Source organism: Bemisia tabaci, chromosome 6, assembly GCF_918797505.1.
Source record: "Bemisia tabaci chromosome 6, PGI_BMITA_v3".
NCBI classification, from domain to species: Eukaryota; Metazoa; Arthropoda; class Insecta; order Hemiptera; family Aleyrodidae; genus Bemisia; species Bemisia tabaci.
In genome coordinates this window covers 16,588,870-16,606,798 of record NC_092798.1, presented here as the reverse complement: position 1 = coordinate 16,606,798, position 17,929 = coordinate 16,588,870, and the positions used below count along the sequence as shown (strand labels likewise).

General features: G+C 39.4%; 1 protein-coding gene across 1 annotated transcript in view; it reads right to left on the bottom strand.

The window, feature by feature from the left end:
- The window catches only part of LOC109036810 (uncharacterized), an 87,203-nt gene extending 70,144 nt beyond the window's left edge, over positions 1-17,059 (bottom strand). The window contains exon 1 of the mRNA XM_019051186.2: positions 16,401-17,059. The gene's annotated coding sequence lies outside the window, so the exon portion shown is untranslated. The remainder of the gene's footprint in view (positions 1-16,400) is intronic.
- Positions 17,060-17,929: the final 870 nt, after the last annotated feature.

Here is a 17,929-nt window from a genome sequence, read left to right as displayed (position 1 = left end):
TTATGAGAAGTAAGCCGCAAGGGCTCAAGTTCAGTTCAGGAAACATTTCGATCCGCGAGAGTTTTTATTTATGATTCCTCAGTGATGACTAAACACGTAAAAATATGAGGAAAGGTCAACATTTGTGAAAGTATTGGCGTGGCATATAGATTCCATGATCGATTATGGGGGAACATTTAAAATTTTTCAAGAGTCACGCCTCATCTGCATAATGTCAGGAGCTCGGCACACCCTCGGCGCGTAATTCAATTAACAATAATAACATCGATTAATACCCGTCCGTTCTCACGAAACAAATCAATGAAATAAACAGGTGACTGATCAAATTAGAAAATAATTCATTAATCATACTACCATCGATTGCTAAGATGACGGATCGCCCAATCATTAAACCAAAACAATATCCCAGGAAGTTTGCATTCTATTTTTAAAAAAACAATATCACGGGAAGTTTGCAACGTCACAACCAAAAATACGCAGTTCGGGAGTTTCGTCATCGATATTCTTTTAAGATCTTCAAAAGGTGTCCTGAAGTAAGTTTCAAAAAATATGCACGCGTAGGGTCAAAACGCAATTTTTTAACGAATATTTGAGATTTTTTCAACTCGGAAATTCACCAATTAAAAAATATCGCTCATTAATTATCACAAACAATATCCCAGGAAGTTTGCATTCTTTTTTTAAAAAAACAGTATCACAGGAAGTTTGCAACGTCACAACCCGAAATACGCAGTTCGGGAGTTTCACCATCGATATTCTTTTAAGATCCTCAAAAGATGTCTTGAAGTAAGTTTCAAAAAATATGCACGCGTAGGGTCAAAACGCAATTTTTTAACGAATATTTGAGATTTTTTCAACTCGGAAATCCACCAATTGAAAAATATCGCTCATTGATTAAAATTATCCATACTGCGTTTGAAATAAATTTCTCAAAGGAAAAAAAAGAGAAAAAACAACGGCCGAATGCACCAGATTCAGACATTGAATAGAAGATCTTCAAAAGGAGTACTCAGGTAAGTTTATAAAACAAGCACGTAGGGTCAAAATGTAATTTTTACCAATGTTTATGATTTTTTCTGCATTTTTTTAACTTGGATATCCATCAATTAAAACATATCTTTCATTGATTAAATCATCATCACTGCATTTGAAAGAAGTTTCTCAAGAGGGGGGGGGGGGGGAGCACCGCCCGAATTCACTAGATTCAGACATTGAATAGTAGTTGCGTCAACGGAATGTCCGGATCGGCGCGTGGCTCCGACTTTACATTCAGCTCACGCCACCCACGCCGACTCCGATCACGTGGGATTTGACTCCCCCCCCCCTCACCCTCCCCCGCACCGTCTGGGCCTCGCCAAACGGAGTCACTGACACTTTCCATCAAACTCCGATACACTATTACGAAACGAAGGCGCGATGAGCCATTGTCGAGTAATGGATTAATTAACAATCGATTCGTCGCGGGGGATTCGAGCGGAGGCGCGGCGAGGGGTGGGGGGAGGGGGACCACCTGTGGATCTGACCCGCGGATGACGGACCGAAAGCTCGCAGTCATCGCACCGAATCCGTTGACCGGAACCGTTGTCAACGCACTCTCCAATGCTTCGCTATATGTAATCAGGGTGGCAAAATTTCATGAAAAATAAAATCTTGAAATTTCACGTGAAATATTTCATGAAATATCAGAAATTTATGACATACAGGGTTATTTAAAAATCACGCACCACTGGCAATGATTTTAGTTCTAATTATAATATGTATCAACTTGCGGTTTCAGACGTTTTTCCTCATATCGAGGAGGAGAATTGTTTAGGTACTTTCTAGTTTTTTATCCCCTCGGCAGGAGGGGGGCGGGGGGCAACTCGAAATTTTCACCCCCCTCATGGCCAATGGTGCGTGACTTTTGAATAACCCTGTATATTGAAGAATACCGGTTCATTCCCATGTTTTCCAAAATGTAAAATGTGTGACTTTCTTCTATTTTTGTGTGTTTGAGTGCGGGTTGGGGTTGCAAACTCTAGTCTGAAAAATATGAAATATTTCGCTTAGCCTCGTGAAATTTCATGAAATATTTCACTGAAATTTCCAATCTTTCATTTCTTTCTTACGTTTCATGCCATCCTGCGTATGTTCGGTGTCGCGGAGTCCTGGCTTACGAATTGAAATTTCGAAAGGATTTGCGTGTAAAATATGAATCATAAGGTATCTGAGATATTCTCAGAATAACCTCCTTGGTGGCATCGACTGTTTTTGGGCATTTAAAAATAGGGAACACGTTTTTAACATCTACGAGTTTATAAACCCTCAAAGCTCTAATTTTTAAGTAAAGGGTAAAATTACGTCAAAAAAGTTGATGGAAGAAAATTGACACTCAAATGTTGTTAAATTTTAAAAATCACTCACATTGTTGCTGAACACGATTTTTTTCTTCAATTTTAGAAGGTTTTTTTTAAAAAAAATATTGTCACTACTACAACAACATTATGCCTCATATCTATTTAAGGGAATTAAATTAAATTAAACTAAAATTACGAAAATATCTAAAAACAAAGTAACGTTAGTTAATTCAAATTATCCAGGCGAGCAGAAATTTTTGAATTCTTTATCTTTTGTTATTGGGAATTAGGGTAAATAAACACATTGCACAAACAGAAAATATGTGACTTAAAAGGCTAAAATTTTACCTCAAATTCGATAAAAGATAATGAATGAATTAAAGTATGGTTATCTTTACTGTAGTAAAGATACCCATACAATACCTCGGTGGTTCATTCGTTACCTGCTATCACGATGGTGTTGTTCAACTTAGAATTCTTACCTAAAATTTATGTTGCAAAATGTTTGATTAAAGTGACAATAACTGACCCCAAAAAAATAAAAAAACAAGGCTCAAAGGAGGCAACTGCCCCCTTCCTGCCCTACCCAAATGATTCACGCAGAAAAATATGAAAACTGAACGACTTTGCGGTGTGAATCTAGTGCAAAGCACGACTTTGGTAGAATTGGCAAGGGTTTCAAGGCTGGCGACAACATTGGCATTCGCCGATTTGCCGAGTCCAATCAACTCGGACGTGCGGGCTGCGCCTGGTCCAAATATTTATACGGAGCCGTGAGCCATGACCGTGGCGGTGACGCGACGGCCGCGCCGCCCGGGTTATTGTCACCCATAGTTATTCCGCTTGTGTCTTATGGTCATTCGACTCATCGGGGATATTTTTGCAGGTCTAAATTCCGCAAGTGTCTTGGAAGTTCTTCGTGGAGTACGACAATAAGAATTCCTCTTGCCACATCCAAAAATTTTAAAATCTATCTAATCAAAAAAACCTATTTTTCGGGAACCACACTGAAAAAAAATTCTCGGCGTTTTTACCAAGGTTCGTTGGTACCTTTACCATCTCACTTTTTTTTACCACTTATTGGTAATTTTACCACAACAGACTGGTAAGCATACCTAAAAACCAGTATTTTTACTATTTTTTTCAGGTAAGAATACCACTTTTATCGGTAATCAATTCCCGGTAACTTTGCCATTTTATCTCGGTAATTCTACCACAGTCGATAAAAAATATTGGCGATTTTACCACGGTCCAGTAAAATTACCTAGAAAGTTCAATAATTTTACCGAGATTCTCGGTAAAATTACCAATTCCATAAATGGTAATTTTACCAAGAAAAAACTGGGATCAAATAGAACCCTGAATTCTTGGTAATTTTACCCTTTTCTTAGTAAATATACCGAGACTTTTTTTTCAGTGCATCCGTATTTAAGTGTGCCTTGGTGATTTTTGATGATGAAATGGAACATTTTGCACACTGAAACAAAAAAAGCTCCGGCCGAAGAAGCCGTACTAACGGGCTATACAGACATACCATCCGCGTTCCGAACTCGGAGACCGAAAGTTCCGGATGTAGTACCCGGAACAGTCGAGGCTACGGCTCCAGCACCCGAAACTTTGATCCTCTGAGCCCGGAACGAACGGTACGTCTATGAGGCCTGTAAATTTTTTTCAGTGCGAAGAAAGAAGGGTGCAACAATGGGTTGCGTTGAACAGAAAAGTCCCAAGTCACATTTTGGAAACAGGACGGGTTTGGAGTAGTTTAGAGTGTGTTAAAAAATCAAAAATATTAAACGTTGTTGGAACAAATTAAACAAGACACAAAAGTAAAAACGTGCGCCCATTAAATGCTTAGTTGAGAGAAAATATTTTGATGTGCAAATAGGTATTGAATTCCGTCTCTAATGTCGAATCCTATAAAAATTTGAGTAATAATAATGTTTATGATGTTCATCAGTTTGCATGTTGAAATCATTGGTTTCACAAATGTGTCAACAGATTTTAACAAAATTTCCCTTTCTTTTGTCTCAATTTGAGGAGAAAAAACAAAAGTATAAATGGCTCGATATTAATGGAAATTTTATCAACTTCCAAAATTATTATTCTTCAATCTAACTACCTTAAAAACTTTTAAATGATTGATAGGGTTTCCTAAAGCTTGACTGGAGGGCAATTATACTCTGAATGCAATTTTCCCTCAATTTTTTGTATAAATTAAGCTGATCCGGACTGAAATTCGGAAAACTACGCGAAACTTTGGTTCAGCCGACTCGACGGTGGACGTGTTGTCGGTTACGCAAGGGAGGTTAGTTCGTCGACCCGTCCGCTGAAACGGGTCTGTTATGTCCGCTAATTGGATACGTGCGCTCCCGGGTTATGTGAGGTCAGGTCATTTTGAGAACTCGCGGTGGCAATTACGCCGGCGAATTTACATTTCCTAATTTTCTTTTTCACCACGGAGAGTTACGGGAGGAGTCCTAATGGTACAACGACGCTTAAAAGATGTTTTCAAAATATTTTTGGAAACAAGTAAATGTTTCCGACGTTTTTTTAAACGAGGAAAAACATCGCAAAAGCGACTTTTGCAACATTATGAGGGGATGAGAGTTTTAGTCATGTATCGACGTACGGTGCGACGAGCTGGTAGGAGAGGTCGGACATAATTTTTTGGAGAAAATGTTAAATTTTGATGTTTATGCTTCCGAGGCGTTTTTTGAAATGATGGGGAAAAACATCGAAAAAGCGACTTTTGCAACATTATGAGGAGATGAGAGTTTTAGTCATGTATCGACGTTCAGTGCAACGAGCTGGTAGGAGAGGTCGGACATAATTTTTTGGAAAAAATGTTAAGTTTTGATGCTTATTTCGTCACAGAAAGGAAAACTTCGCGAAAACCCCGATACTTAACTTTGAACCACTTTTGAACTTTTTTGTCTCATATTTTCGGAATTGTAAGCTTTTAAATTTTCCAGATTTTGTCCGACTTTATCTTATTGGCTCGGTCCAGTATGCTACGTAAAAACTGAAAAAATGCGTATCTCAGTTGCGATGTTTCAAAATCTCCGCTAATTTTTTCTTTTTTTAACGGAGACCGAGCCAACATCATGGCTTGAAGTTTTCACAGAATATTTTTTTTGAAAAAAGAAGAAAAATCACCAGAATTTTAAAAAAAATAACGTATAGTACTTTTTTATGCAGAAAATAAGGTATGACAGGAAGTCTGTAACGCCGCAAACTAAGGTACGCATTCGCGCAGTTTCACTACCGATATGCGTTTTTCTTGATCTTGTCGCTGTTACGATGCGCTTACTTTTCTACGCATGCGTTCAAGTCACTGGGGTGAAAATAAAATTGACGACTTTGGGACGTTCGAGGGGATAGGTTATGTTGACATGTCTGCGTTTTCAAAATATTTCAAGGTCATTTACTATTCATTTTAAGGAGAAGCTCAGCATGGTAAAAATCAATGAAAGATATTTAAAGTTTTAAAGTCATTTATTAGTATTTCCTAAAAATTTGCCTCTTAAGGATCAAGTTAAAACGTTTTCGAAACAAGCTTGCTTCTTGCTGTGGTATTAGGGTTAGTCTCCTGTACGAGCAGAGAATGTAAATCAGGAAGAAGCCATAGCGTTCAAAGGCAAAACTTGAACATTTCCTAATTGTATGTATGTCGTCGCGGGATTAACCGTGTAATAGGGGTGAGGGCGTCAGCCCATTCTGCCACCCTGCTTGAACAAAGAACACACGTCAGGAAAATACCATAGCGTTCGGAGGAAAATTTTTTTTATTCATAACAGAGATGAACTGATAATTAGATGAGTGACACCTCGTTCTGGGCGTGGAAGATTAAATCTTGTTCCGGTCTGTACCTGGGACCAATTAGGCCTAGTTGGCGTGGCTGACAATAAAACTATAGAGCTTAGGGCTTTAAGACAAAACGTAAAAAACTCGACGGAATTTTTGCCAAGTTGACGAATGACTCGCTCAAGAGCGTAATAGGTAGACACCTAAGAAATTTCATCGAAATACCAGAGGCGTGAGTCATTGCCTAAAGCCACTACTGTTGCGCAGTTCATTTTTTCTCTCTTTTTTCAGCTAATGAAAGCATGTTTGGTTTTTAATTCTTTGACGTGATGTGTGGGAGATTTACTCGAGTTCCATTAAAATCTAATTTGTTGAAGTGCACACGCGGCTTTCTTTTCCGACCAGTTTTTTACGATTAGATCCTCTTCGGGATCATTTGAACTCGCATTCCAAGCTACGGCACGCCACTGTACACTTTTTTCGTTTTCTTTTTTTTCCGCGGAGAAAAAATGTTGATATAAATTTTTGTTTTCAATTTTTGGTTATTTCTTATGGAGCTACTGTTTCAAATTAATAATTACCGTGGCGAGCATCACTGAACAAACAAATACATAGTAACCAGGTTCCTTGGTTTTTAAGTGCTTTGAGAATTGTCTTAACAATTACTACCTAATTAATTTAGAAATGTTTAATTTTCAATTTAATTTACTTATAGAGTTGACTATATCCTTCAAAATCATTGAATGGATTTTTTTATTTTGGAAGTTGTTACTTTTTTTAAACCGAAGGGTGTCCCTTCCTCAGTTGAGCAAATTATTTTTGTTCCCTAGTTCTTATTCCATCATCTTTAACGATTCTTTTCGGGAGATTAACTTTCAGGTTAGTCCTGCTATTTCAAAATCCCATTAAAAGTGAACGTTCGTCCTCCGGTAAAACTCTCACACGTGGCATGTGAGTGGATTTTAAACTTGAACAATAACGCCCTCGTGCCTCTCACATTATATTTGCGTAAAAACCCACGCTTTAATTTGTTCGCGAATTTCAGCTCCATCCCAGGAAATTATTCTTTCGCGCACATCATGATAAATAATTCAGATTAAAACCATCATTATCAGTTCAGAATCATCACCATTTCGTAACATTTGGAATTAAAAGCACGGCTTCTGCCGATGTAAGTGTGTATGCTGCATTGCTGCCGTGCTAAGGAAAAATTCCGTATGAACATTCGAGAGTTGCCGAATTTCCTTCCATAAAATGTTTATTTCTCTGGAAAATTAAACATATTTTTCCTTAACATTTTTAGATGTTTTAGATAAGATTGTGAACAAAATTGTCTGAAAAATTCGAGGAAGAATTTTCAGAATTTTCCCGGTGAATTCGGTTTATATTGAAGGAGATATGGCAATGTCTGAAGGCTCATACGGTGTTTTTCCTTGGCATGGCAGTATGCGAGACGGTTAATACGAAAGATGTGCGCGAGTTATGTAAATGTGGAAGTGGATACCTATATTTTCCAAAAATTTTCCTCCTAGTCGCAGAATCATTCCCGAGTTTTTATATAAGCTTGTTTTTGAACAAATGCTTATTTGCTCGAACGAATTCTTCAAGGCTCACTATTTGAAAGCCGTCGTCAAGAACCTCAATTTATTGGCACCAACTTGGCGGCACCCGTTTTTAAAAACTCCTATGTATCGTCTGGGAGAGTATTTTAATACCTACGAGCGTATGCAAGCACTGAATTGAGATCAATTTTCTAATGTCCTTGATGGAAAAGTTATCCTGGAATTTGATCCAAGATCACGAAGCGTTCGAATATAAGATCCGTTTTTTTCCAAGTTTGAAAAAGGGAGTTCCCCCTGTTATTCCTCTCCCGATGCTAGCGCAAACTAATCATGACTCTTTGAGGCTATGAAAAGCTTGAAAATCGGCCACGAATCAGACCTTGAACGATCAAATGCTTCGAAGCGACATTATGACATATTTGCGCTTCCAGCAGCAACCGGACTAGCGGCCATTCAATCCTCGAAACGCGCCATTTATTGAGTCGGCCCCCGGAGACTCCAATCAGTCAGATTTCGTGTTTCGAAACACCCCTTCGTCGATGACGTGGCCGCCGGGCCAATACGGTTTGATCGGCCAATACGGCCACCCGATAACCTTTCCGAAGGCGACCTTGGCCGCGGCCACTTAACCAGCTTCGCCGAGAGGAATTCCGTTGGGAAGTCCGACAAAAGCCGGGAAAGTAATTGCACACACAGTGCCGCGCACAGTGGCGCTAACAACAGGGAGAGGTCGGAGTCTACCCAGCGTTTGACTGGACGCCCTCTCCAAAATCACTCAATCACTAAATCTGTTTTTATTTTCTTTTGTTTTTTTTTTTTTTAAAAAAAAAAAAAAATTACTACGGAAAAATTACCGCAGGGCACGGGATGTTAGCAACTTTTTCTTTCCTTCCTGAAAACTGCAAAATATATTTCAGGAAATTTAATCGATCCCCTAAACAGTCTTGATCGGAAGATTGTAAGTAAAGCGAATGTTCCCGGAGAATGATGCATACTTTAGTGGTAGTGTAAAATCGTCATGTCATATAAATCGCGAATATTTATTCTAATATTTGATCATCCGATTTACTGCATGTATTTAACGGTTTGCAGTCCGGTGAAACTTAAGGCATCAATTTTTATGGGTTGTGGATACTGGTATTAGAGAGGAATCATTTACGCAGTCCTAAAACCAAATCTTAAAGGTATTGGTGAGACAGAAGAACCTGCGACGCTTCTATCTGCGATTCAAGTTATATTAGTAATTACTTACGTAACTCTTCAGAAAGGGTAGGAGTCAGGACTGCATGGATTCCCAGTTGATGAGATGCTTTGACGAGTGGCCAACGTATACTCCCTCGGAACCAGCTAATGCGAAATGGAACGATAATCTATCCCTGTATGGATAAATGTCCCTTTTTCTCGATTTCTAATGATTTACGCCATCAGGATTTCAGGACTCCTCATATTTTTAGTTCGAGTTCCAAACTATACAATTTGCCCTACAAGAATTGGTCCGTCAAAAGTTGAAAATCGTATTTTGGGATCTCAAGCGCAATCTATCGGGGTAAAAATGCAGTTGGTCCGGCTGTTTGATGTCCGTCCCCGTGCCGCGCAGCGGAGCCATTCGTCAGACCCTTCTTCCTCGAATTCGACTCGCCGCGTTCCATCCCCTGTGCCGAGGGACAACGACATCTGAACATTTGAACGTTGCCGAATTTATTTCGATAATGTGACCATTGTGACCTGGGCCTTGAGATCCTCAAGAATGAATGTATGACAGGGCCCATGTCACAACGCAGATAATTACTTTCGATTTCAACAAGTCCAAAAAATGTAAAACGGCACCCACCCCAGGAGCCGCAAGGACGACATTTGAACGGGGTTAAACAGAAAGGAACCAAGCCACATCGGGATCGAACCGAGAAAAAGAGGTTTAAAGTTTGGCTCCTGCATAAGACTCAATGTAAAAGATAAACTTCAAGTTCAATTTCTGCAAAATTTGCTTCAACAAAAACTTTGAATTTTTGGCAATAGATAATAGAGCAGTGGTTGAGTTCAAAACCACTCGAAACTAAATTTTTTCCAAAATGTGGGTTGGTTCCTTTCTGCTTAACTCGGTCCATTTAACCCCGCAAGCTCAAAGCTGCGACTCCTGTAAACTCGCGAGAACATCACATGCTCGGCCACGGTCCACATGCGAAGTGTTTGCATTAATAGAAAGAAATTAACATCATTCCTAGGCGGTTTTTTTTTTTAGAATTTGCCTCGCGCAGGGAGGGAAAATCACAGAAGTTTTCAAGAATTTACGTCGAGTAGTTCTTAATTCCAAAAATAAAGTATGAGAGTAAATCTGCAACGTCGCAAACCGAGATACGTGGTTTGAGAGTCTCGACGTCGATTCGCTAAGATGCTAGCGGGCTGATTATTGAAATTGATAGACAAAGATGACATGGGAGTGATCCTATTGGTTGAAACGGGTGGCTCTTATAGACTAAGGGGGAAAATGTTGTACTATCAGTCGGGTCTCTTGTCGATTGCCGTCAGTTGGTCTATTACTTACCTCCTTCGTCCATTGCAACCACCGCTTCCACCAATAGGATCCCACCATATCCTTTTTGTCTTCATTGTATATAGCTTTGTCTATCAATTTCGATAGCCGGCCCGCTCATTGCTAGTTGCCTAGGACAAATCTAAAATTTTGAAGTTTCCACCTCATGACCGACTTCTTCCATCGATTGATTCCACTGTCCGCCGGGGTTCGGGATACGGTAGGGGGGTGGGTGCGGGGGGGGGGTGGATTTATGAACGGCTCCGAGTAATGGGACTTAAACCGGGTGCGATCGATGGCTGTTCGCGGGGTGACGCAATCCTGAAATCGGAGCGCGGGTGTTGGCGCTTGGCCCTCGGCGACCGCTAGGGCTGGCCAGTAGCGTGGCGTGCTTTGCGATGTATCGATTGATCTGCCATTGAAACCTATGGAAAAGGATCGATTAACAGGGTGTTCGCGACGAACACCTTAATAATCGATCCTTTACCATAGCTACAAATGGGGAAATACCGATAGTCGATCGTCCGCGCCTCGCCACTGTGGCTGAGTCAAAGGAACGTTTGTAGTTGCCGCTTTTTGCACTGCATTCTACATGTGGATGGACGCTGGCACGCGACTTAAGTGGAGCGGAAAGCCTGGATTTGTGATAAAAGCTTTTAACGCGAGTGTTTCTGACAGTACCTTTTTAAAGGGAGAAATATTGCCATCTAAATCCTTTTGTGATATACCTACACAAAAAAATATCGTAATGTCGTACAAATTTTGCAAAATTCCTGGTTTCACCTTCAGTTTTTGGCGGAAAAAAACGTATTCATTATGCTTAGAGGCACGAATCATCAGTTTCTCTCAAAGAATCTATTCGGTAAACTCTAAAATAAAGCTAAACGTGTGCGAACGTGTGAAGTGTTGTCGAATCGGCTAAGTTTCGCGTTTTTTCGCCAACGTGTGTTTAAATATTCCTCCAGTAAAAATGCTCAAAATTTTGTTGAGTCGCGAATTCGGAGGTGTCTGAAATTAAACGTATTTCATTTTTGAGATGGAAGTAATAAGAAAACTGAGCACGAAAATTCTACATTTAACAATTATTCGAGGAGATCTGACAAATGGACTGCATTTTGCAATTTGGAGCTATAAATTCTGGCTCACTTGGAAAAACACTTATGTGCATAGGGAAACCAATGGCACATGCGTTGTTTTTAAACCGGGGCGGAAGTTATAGTTCCTAATTGCAAAATGTAGTGCAAATGTGAATAACTTCCCTCAAAAATACATGTTGTATCAAGAGAAATTTGGCAACTCTCGCATGTTCCTACGGAGTTTTTCCATAGCACGGCAGAAAAGTAGTGCCAAACCTCTGCACTGAAAAAAAATTCTCGGCGTTTTTACCAGGGTCCGTTGGTACCTTTACCATCTCACTTTTTTACCAATTATTGGTAATTTTACCAAGACAGACTGGTAAACTTACCTAAAACCCGGTATTTTTACTGTTTTTCAGGTAAGAATACCACTTTTATTGGTAATCAATTCCTGGTAACTTTGCCATTTTATCTCGGTAATTCTATACCACAGTCGATAAAAAATATTGGCGATTTTAGCAAGGTCCAGTAAAATTACCGAGAAAGTTCAATAATTTTACCGAGATTCTTGGTAAAATTACCAATTCCATGAAAGGTAATTTTACCAAGAAAAAACTGGGATCAAATAGATCCCTGAATTCTTGGTAATTTTACCCTTTTCTTAGTAGATACACCGAGATTTTTTTTTCAGTGCGAACCTCTAAATAACATTCGCTTTAAGGTAATTTTCAAACTGAACGATTGAGCTATAAACTTGGCACCCTGGAAGAAAGCCGAACAGCGGCGGCGGCGACGGAAGGAAAATACCAAAGGGTCAAGGCTCCGAGGCGAAGGGATTAGAAGTGGGTGCCGTTGAGGCCCCCGGGACAGGATCCAGATCCGAGTCGTTGGCACTGAGCGTCGCGATCGTAAATTCGCGTGGCGGGGGCGCCCGCGTGCGGCGGTTAAAAACTTTTAAAAGTTAATTAATAGAAAAGCTGCGGGTTTTTCGACGCATTGCACTGCACGCCACACTCCACGGCGACGCGACGGCGCACAGTAGACCGAGTCAATAGGAGCACTGGAAAAAAAACACATTGGATCTGGTGTCCAGACTCTTGAAAACATTGACAAGAAAAAATACTCTTGATTCAATCAGATTTTTGCTTAAATCAAAAGGTAATCCGTTCAAATTCAGAGGCTTGGTTCTTGATTTAAACAAAAATTCGATAGAATCGAGAGTATATTTTCTTGTCGATGTTTTTCAGAGTCTGGACTCTAGATACAATGTGGTTTTTTTTTTTTTTAGTGAGAGGTCGGACAAAAGGAGGTATACATTTTCCGCACAAAATCTGGGATTTTGAAATTTCCACACAAATATCATGATCGACGTTTCCGCTCAATACACGGATAAACAAAAGCACGAGTTTGTGGTGTGATATGGACTTTACCAATTAATTGTGGTAGTACACGAATTGATCGTGGTCGTACCCCAATAAATTAGGTTAGTAACCCAAATGTTGCGGTACTATCCTAACTCGAGTTGCGGTTCTACCACGATTAATTACAAATGTCCGTATCATCCGACAAATTGTGGTAGTGCCTACCAGAATTTTAGGAGATAACCCCTAACACTTAGTTTTCCGTGTATATTTCCCACCCAAGTTACATCTGACAAGTTTTTAACCAGAGTTACAAAAGGCTCATTTTTTTAAACACGGTTATCACACCCATCTGGTAACTTTTTTCTTCCCATCTCTCTAAAGCATCTAAAGCTTACGTTGGTAAGTGGTATCTTCTACAAAAAATGTAGCGATCCCCGGTGGACAATGGGTTCGTAAAATGTTTCCCCATAATTCTTCATAATTTGTTATTTTGTATGTGGATTAAGAGAAACATGATCCAATTGTCTGCGCGGTGTTGTCAAATTGTCCCAAATAAAAAGTTTTCCTGACTGATTTTGTTCGGAAATGTCAGTCCGCAGGGTTTTAAGTGGATGCGTCAAAATCGTAAATTTTGTGCGGCAACGTCAACCCACCAGATAGACTTCGGAAACTTTAAAAGCTCATAACTCCGTTCATTCAAAATTTTGAGGTTTCAAAAGTGGTTCTACTGGTCTCCTCGTAAAATCTTCTTCTCGAAACACCCTTTAATATTTAAAATGTGATGGAATAAATATCCAAATTTTCGGTTTTAGTAAAAAATTTCATGTCCGAGCTTTCTGATTGACTCGATCCACTGTACGACGCAGTGCCGCGGCCGGTCGGTATCGACAGTTGAATCAGTCTTGCCTACTTGACTTTTGGAGCGGAATGCGTCCGACACTCTCGTTTGTTCCCGCCCGGGCTCACACTCTCCCTCATCATTTCATCAGGAGAGTTCGGACGCTTAGAACTTGACGCTGATTGGTCTAGACAAGGGACGTAAATATGTGATTAAATCATCAGGCGAAAGTGTCACCCCAAAAGCTTCCGTTTTCTTTCCGGAGCGAAGACTCGTGAAGAAGGAAGCTTCAATTATTACATTCGTTTGAGTTGAAAGCTGGTTTTAATAATAATGATAGGCACTGCAAAGCAGAGCTTGCATTTTTATCCCATATCAATGCCAAAATGGAAAACCCAGCCATCTTCATTGCAGTGTTTCAAAATTTCCGCCACCATCTTAGTTTTCCGTGGCGAAAGAAGCCTACTTTACAGCTTGATATTAATGCAAAGTATACTGCCAATACAGAAAAAAACTCAATGAATTTATATCAAGAAATTACGTTCAGTATTTTTGTTAAAAAAAAATAATAAATAAATAAATAAAAATAAAGTACGGCGGGAGCCTTGCAACGTCGCAAACAGAGATACGTGGTTTCGCATTTGCCATCTATATATATTTCAATGCTGAGCAAAGTAAAATGTTCCATGTCATATCACTAAAGCCCATTTTGAACTCAAAGTGAGACTTTTACTGAAGGCTTTTGCTATCACAGGGTTCCATTTTAGCCATATGTCAGTAATATCCCTATAGGCAGTTAGGCATGGGCGGAACTGTTAAGGGTGGCCTGGCCCTCCCTCCCGGAATCTACTGGACCCTTCCGAAAAAATGTAAGAGATTTTTCTAAATAAGTGTGTGACATATATTTCACCTTTGAAATTTTAATTAAATCAATTTGTTGATAAGAAAAGCTCAAAATTGCTCTTGAGACACCTAAATTTTACCTAATTTTCCCAGAACTCCTCTATGAGGCTAAGGAAATTTCCTGATCTTCTCTTTGAAACTGGGGGACTCCACAAATCTCCCCTATTAGGGTATTTTTTAATGCTCCCTGGGCCTCCCTTGACGAGGTGTCCTTCTGTTCCCTCCTTATTCCCCCAAGTCCCCAGACCCATGTCCCTTGACCCTCCGAAAAAGGGCAAAAATCTCTTTTGGGCAGGTTCTTGACCATAAGATCGTAACTCAAATCATACAGTAAAGCAAAATAATCAATTTAGGTTGGAAAAGGTCTCAGTTTTCGATGCTATAGGCACTCTTGAATGCTCTCAAGAACATTTGATAAAGGTTACAAGTTGAAATTTCAGTCATCAATGTTAAGCGATTACAAACAAAATCTTTCTACACTCCTGTATTCTTTTTTCCCCCTTTTTTCCTTCCTTACGGATTCGAAGAATTTATGATACGCAACTTTCGTGAGCCTAAAGTAGTGAAGTATCATAAGTTTTCTTTTTTTCTTTTGGTACACGCGTCTCTTTTTACCCCATATGATTAGCTTTTCTACGAAATATGAGTTGCCTTCAGTGCGTTTTCTTTAGGTACAGCTTCTTCGAGAAAGAGCGTTGCCAATTTATTGGGTTGTCGTCAAGTCTCTCTGTTGTGATACCCACTTCCAGCTCACACCAGAGATCGGCAACGCTAAGAAAGGACGCAAGTACGTGCCATGCACATCCGGCTGACCAATCAAACGCCTCACCCACGCGCAACGCTTTCTGGCGAAGACGATCAAAACTAATTAGTGAACTCTCCCTCGCTAACTTGAATCCCATTTTCCGCCTTTTTTAACCTGAGCCATTAAATAGGTCGGAGACGCGCCAGTTTGATAAGTCCTCGCGATGAGGAAAATGCGCGCAAGTTATAATTAAAACTTGGGTTTCGCGAGGATTCGGAGTGTTGGGATTTAAAATTAATTGCACTGCCCTGACAATCCTACTCGGAACTTCTTTTTTCTACCTCAACCTCTCTTATTTCTCCTCCCACCCACCTACCGAAACAGTCGAACCGATCTAGCTAGATTATTCACGATCCGACTAAATATATCAGGAATTATTCTCTAAATTTTTCCTGAAATTGCACGAGTAGAAGAAAAATCGATTGTGAAAAGTTTCGTTTCAGAAAATCTAGATGCAATTAAATAGGTACCTCAGAACTTTAAAATGTGAAAATTAATTTAAATAATAATTTTCAAATTGGCTGTGACAACTTTGACTTATTAATGTTTCTTTTCTAGGGGTCCCATAAAAAAACTTTCTTATCAGATTATTCCACGGTTATCTCAATCTCGAAATTTAAGGAGATCGTCACAGTGATGAACTTTCCGCTCTCTTTTTCTCTTCGTAATAAAAGTCTTGACAGGCACAAAATAAAACTCTTTTTGTGTCCCTGCAATTTTATTGGGGAGGGGGGTCATTTAATTATGAAATATAATAGGTTTCAATCTCCAAACGACTTCCTCGGTGAGAGATTCCCTGGTGCTGCATCTCCAAGAGAGAGGGGAGGAGGATGCTTTCAGGATACTTTAAAAAAATCCAATAATAAATTGCGTATATCTCGGAAAAATTTCAACTTCTGTGAAAAATAATTTTTCATAAAAATGAAAAAAAAAATAAAAAAAAGTTTTAAAATTTGACATGAATGAAAAATAATAAACCTATCACCAAAATGGTATATGTGACATACATTATTGTAATTAAAACGTATAAATTAAAATCCTATCCTATTTATATATATTTTAAAATTAAAATCCTATTCGTTGGAAATTAATTATACATTTCTTTTTTAATAAAGTCTATACCTAATTTTTCAATTATTTTTATATTCCACATCAATAAAGGCGAGTGAGAATTTTACTTACTTTGATTAATTTGTATTCCTTGCTCGTAAATACCACAGGCTGCTTTGTGCTGCTTAAAAACTTAACTTTTAACCACACAAAACCACACCCTGCGCGGTCAGCACACCGACGGACGATTCACTCCGACACGCACTTCATTTGAGTACAAACGCAAAGCGTCGAGCACTGCGACGGACACTTAAAATAAAAATAACGTTAAAAAAAATATCCTTAAAAACGAAAAAAATCCTGTAAAAATCGACTCAGTCGCGGCACATGGCGAGACTCGTCCGGGGAGACTCGTCGTGACAGCTCGATAATTCGGATCGGACTGGGCCCCGCTGCGGAGACTCGAACGCCGGGGAAAGAAAGTAAACTAGTGGCGGTGCCCCCCGCGCCGCGCCGAGTTGGTGGATGGTGGAGCTTGGTGGACGCTGCCCCGGTGGACGCTGGCTTGTTGGGGCTCCGGAGCCGCCGTAGAAAGCAAAAGTTCGGATTTATCGCCCGGGCCACCGGTGACAATTCCGATTCCGACCGGGCCCTGCCCAACTAGATTCGGACTTTCTACCGTGGGACCCGGGGTTTTTTCTCGCACTCGCTTGATTGATCCCGTCCGTGGCGTAATAGACCGACTTGTCACTGAGTTCGTTGCGGGCTTCCGGTGCGTTTGGCGGTTGGATTTCGGACGGACTTCGTTCTCGATTTCACGTGTGACTTGGTCTTCGTGCTAATTAACAAAAGTTTAAAAAAAAAAAAAAAAAAAAAAAAAAAAAAAAAAAAAAAAAGGCACAGAAGGAGGAGGCTAACGTGTATTTGTCTTGACCAAACACTTAAGATTAAAGTACCAGAAGTGTCTGACTACTAATTATTTGATTAAAAATTCTAAAAAAAGTGGAAATCCAGCAACTCTCAACCTACAAATATGGCAATGACAAGTGGATCGCATTTAGCAAAAAGGAATCGGCACGATTACAGTGTTTTCAAAATCGTGCAACTTCTTAGTATTAAACTTTACAATTTAATTTTCCTTTAAAATTTACAATTTTTTTGACAATTATGAAGGAGCATCATTTTTACAAAACTGTGATCGCGCTGGTTCTTTTTTGCTAAATGCGATCCAAATATGACAACCGTGACAATGATGATCATGACATGTTTTCATGATTGTGCAACATTTCCTCGTTTTTCATTTTAAATTAATGCTCATATTTCTTGTATTTTTCATTTTTAATTCTTTTATTCTTTGTATTTTTTCATTATGATTTGATTAATTTTTCCTTTTTTTATTATTTGAGCTTTTTTGTATTTTTTTTTTTTTCATTTCCAAAATTCTTGAAATTTTACATCATACATTTCTTCCCCGTCATCATTTGTGCAGGAAATTCGGTCACAAAATTTGATCGAAGAGTACTTTGAAGTGATTCCAGAAGAACGTCACTAGTTAAAATCGCAAATCGAAGATAACGTATGCAAAAAAGTGCTAGATCCACACTATTTTGCGGGGGAAACAATGCCAAAAAATGTTCAAAACTTTCAATTAGGATCAACTG